Source organism: Vigna unguiculata, chromosome 4 (assembly GCF_004118075.2).
Source record: "Vigna unguiculata cultivar IT97K-499-35 chromosome 4, ASM411807v1, whole genome shotgun sequence".
NCBI lineage: Eukaryota > Viridiplantae > Streptophyta > Magnoliopsida > Fabales > Fabaceae > Vigna > Vigna unguiculata.
The window spans coordinates 29,842,102-29,847,039 of record NC_040282.1 but is presented as its reverse complement, the minus strand read 5'-3'; positions in this window follow the sequence as shown (position 1 = coordinate 29,847,039).

Here is a 4,938-nt window from a genome sequence, read left to right as displayed (position 1 = left end):
CCACCCCTAGAGTGTGTTTGGATAGAGTATTTTAATGAAGTAATTCATTTTTTTGAAGAATTTAGATTTCTTTGTAATGAAATGCTTTGTTTGGATAGATAAATTAAAAAACATTTCAAATGCAAGCATTTTTTTGAAGGATTTCAATTAGCTAAATTAGTAGAAATTCAAATACCCTCAAAATAGGTGGAATTTGAAATTCTTCTCACTCAACCTCACATCTGGGTCTGCCCGTAGTTGGGTCTGCCCGACCCATCTGGGTTGTCGAGCATGTTTCCAAATTTATCATGAACTCAAAACATAATTAAGCGTAAAATAAATATTGTTAAAATTAAATTTTATCTGACAATAAATTCAATTTTTTTTCAAACAAGAAATTGAAATTTCAGGTATTTTAATTTCCTTATCCAAACAAGTTATTTAAAAAATGAATGAAATTTAATTACAAGCAATTCAAATACAAAGCATTTCAATTTCTAAGCATTGTTGAAATACTCCATCCAAACACAAGTCCAAGGTTTTATTGTTCTTGTGCTTCTAGGTGTTTCCTGGTATAATTCTAGGTCTGCAAGTGGGATATTGCAGTGTAGGGTTAAGATTATTGTGGGATTCAAGAATCTTGGTATTTTTGTTATATTCAAAAGTGTCATCTTTGAAGGATTTTCTAATTCTTTTGATATAATGTTGTATCATGCTCAAGTTGTCCTAATATACTAGATGTAGCTTAGATATTGAGTGAACCAGTATAAAAATTATTGTGTGATTCTCTCTCCCTTATCGTGTTCTTCTTTCAAATCTCAAGAAAACTCATTAAATAAATCTTTGTAAGGTTTACCTATGCTTTTATGTAACCTGGTGATATAACTAAATTTGTTATATCAATTAGAATCAATCTTGTATGGTAAAGCATGTTGTTTGAGTGAGTTTGGTGTTTTTCGTGTTTCTGCTGAATTTCCCATAATTTCAGCTGATTGTTTTATATTTAAATATGTTGAATCATATAGCATGAACAAATTAAACTATTTTTTTTTATGTTTTTCAATCGACTGAAATGTATGGTCCTGCATCAATAAACTTATGATTTGTTGGTCAATTGAATTCAAACAGAAAGAGTTTTTACAAGTTTTAATTGAGCATATTTTTAAGTACTCAACTAATTTATCCATCTTTTCTTGGTTAAGAAAGACATCTTAAACCTAAAGTAGCATGGAGGTGTGGAGGAGAGCGGAGGGAAGGGATGGAAAGGGAGTAGTGGTGTGATAGCAACGACGAAGATTTTGGTTTGGCAATTACCAGAACGAAAAAAGGGAAGGAAAGGGAAGAGAGTGGCGATAAAACGACAACACAGTATGGATGAGTGTGGAGGAAGGAGATAATATTGACAATAAAAAGGAAAGGAAGGGAGTGAGGGAGTGTCCAAAACGGTGTTCGCAGTGGCGCAACAAAGGAGTGAAAACAGTGGGACCTTCATAAAATTTTGCCTAAATTTACCCTAGGGAACCATTTAGGCTTCAATTATTTGTAAAATAAAGGCCTATATTCGAATAAGCTTTGATTATGCTAATAACCGAAGCCTAAAGGCTACTACTAAGATAAAAAAAATTTAAGTGACAATTTTGAAATTTTAACTTTTAGGTTTCGGTTCCCTAGTAGCCGAAGCATATAGACTATATAGGCTTTGGTTCCTCGATAACTAAAGCCTATATCTCTCGTTTAGATAAAACAATTGAATAATTTACTATAAGGATTATAATTAAAGATTAAAGTATCAATGTATATAACTTGACAATCAAATTAATTAAACATTCAAATTATTCAAATATTATTGATCAACATTCTAGCATTTAAAAATATGAAATTGTGAATATATATAATTAGTAGTAATAAATAAAATTATTAAAAAGCATTAAAAAAAATTGTAAAAAAATGTTGGTAGGTTAAGTTGGTCAACCCACCCTCAACCTAACTCAAACCCGTTTAACTTGGGGGTTAAGTGAGCCAAATTGAATTCAATCCACTTTTAAAAAATCTAAATTTTTCTCAACCCAACCGACTTGAACCCGTGGTGAGCCAGGTCAAGCCGGGTTAACTCATGGGTTGAAACTCATCTTAACATCTCTATTTTGCACGGAGATTAAATATCATAAACTATATTTAATTCGAATATATTTTTTTACCTTCCAAAATTTTAGCTCAAAATCTATCTATAATTTATTAAATATGTAATGTGATAATAAGAGAAACATAAGAAAACAACGAAGATTTAATATATTCGTATAGCCAAGATTATTATATTATAGCTATGAACCTATGTCTTCATCCTATCCTATGTAGAACTAGTAAATTATTGGAAAGGGGAATGCACTAATAATTATCATCATCTATATATATGTATATAAAAGGGAAAAATATATACACATTAAACATGTACAAAATTACCATTTGATCTGTTTCTTGGATTTTGTTTCGAAATAATGCGAAGGTTCGTGAGTGAAACTGTGATATTGTTCCATTGCTGTATCTCCATCCATCAAAAATTTCCTTTTAATGACTGACACGATAGCTAGAAGTACAGACAACATCACCTTCTTTTCTTTACACCACCACTCTTCCTTACCCTACTACCTTGCCTTCTCTTCTTTTTCATCTTCGCACGCAAAGGCTTTCATCACGCAAAGTGAAAACAACATAAATTTTGGAAGCCTTTCTTTTCTTCATCAACAAAAACCCTCACGTGCTCTTGTCTGACACCTCTCGTTTTTTTCCACCAACCTCAATCAGAAATTTCGAATGCCTTCAATTACTTGTCTCCTTCACTCCTTTTCTTTTAACCCCACCATGCACCCTCCTAATTAAACTCTCGCTGTTGTATTTGTTGAGGTTAGTGTTCATCTATATAATGTAAATAGAAGTGTTTTATCATACTTTGGTATCAATCAGGTTCTGTTATAGTGTTACAAAATACTTTGATGATAGAGGTAACTTCTGCTTTGCATGTGTTACGTACGTTTTAAAATTAATCTTCGTAGGAGTATGTTTATTTTACACAAATATATCTACAAAATCTTCAATCATTCAAGTATTTATATACATTGTATATAAATATCGCTTGTAAGTATTGCTTATCTAAATTGTACATAGCTTATAAGTTTTGCATATTTTGAGATTTGTTTGTAATTAACTTAATGTTATAAAGCTCGTTTAAAATGATATTTACTCGTGATTTATAATAAGTAAAAAATGTTTCACAACGTGCAACTTAATAAAAAGGTAAATTAATGTTTACCTGTGAGTTTTAAGCATAATTTAATGTTACAAAAGATAAATAAAATAAAGTTTGGATTCATTGATATTTTGTTAAGTTATCTTTATTTATAATCGATGTGAAATTTTCAACACATTATTTATACCAAGACACATATATCTTAGTGTAGAACTAAACATGAATAAATTATTCAATAACGATTCAATAATATGTGATATAATAAATTCAACAAATAATAAATATTGCTAAAATATACTTCATATAATTAAGATATTATTTGAAAAGGTAAATTATAAACTTAACTCAAATTTATAAAAATTAATTTGTAAAATAAAGTTTATACACACTTATGATAAATATATCTTATTTTAGTTGATATAGCATCTCTAATATTTCTATTAAGATATCATTTACATCTTACTTGTAGGCTATAATCTAACTATACATGAAATATTTCGAAAACAAAAAACTTCTCTTTCTATAAACTTTCTTCTATCAAAAAGTCTTGAAATTGTGTGCATCCCGTTGCTCTTTTTTGTTTGGGATCACTGTTTTCAAAGAAATGGAAAATGAAAATGATTGTATTTTATGTTTGATTTGGAAGATCGAGAAAAGAATGGATAAGATATGTCTGACGCGAAAGGCATGTTTTTCTACCTTACCACTTTCTTTTCCCTGACTTTCCTTTTCCGTCTTTCCCGTGGATTTTGAATTTCTAACCCCTAAATCTTTTCCTTCCCCCCTTTAACCCTCTTCTCTTCTTTCATCACGTTGAGACAAAAAGAGGTTTCTTGCATTTGGGATTTGGTCTTCGTCTATGGTTGCTGCTACTGTCCTTTTTCCCTTCTTGCAGATTTGCTAGGGATATGCAAATCAAACAACTTCTTTCTGCACCATGCTTTCCTTTCTTTTCTTCACTTTCCAATATACACATCTTATAATTAATATATATATATATATATAATACATAACCATAGCATAAACATTATTAGTTATTAATCCATTCTGTAAGATAAATTAAACATTAAGATTGTTGTTGGTCTTTTGTCACTGACTAATTACTAGTAAATCACCACTTTTTATTTAATTTCATATTTGACAAGTTTAACGTTTAGTGTCAAAAATATATTGAAAGCTATATCAACTAAGAATATCATTAAAATATAATATATAATAATACAAACCTAAATTATTTTACGATTAATGCATCAAAGTTGTAATAATGTCATCTTTAGATTGCATGAGGCAATATATTGTGTCCTATATTTAGAGGATCTTAATTAATATCTACGTATTTAACATATCCTCTTTGTCTCATCAAGAATTTAGTATTTTTTTTATGTATGCAATTTGCTATAATCTATATGACTATTTCAAATGCCACCAACTCCAATGAATATAACTTCTTTCCCATAATGTTCCGTGGCTATTTGAGAAAGATAACCATTTAATAAATATTTCGGATATGCATGGAAAATTAAAATATATTAGTTTTTAATAAAAATAATAATATTTTTACAGTATTTTATTCTTTAACTTTTTAGTTTATTTATTAACAGATATACTCTGCATGAATAGCTAAATTGACCAGGACAATTTCTCGCTCATTTTTTTTAAATAAAACATTCTAAAATTTAGCAATGTATTCTAACTATTTTGTTATTTCAAACATT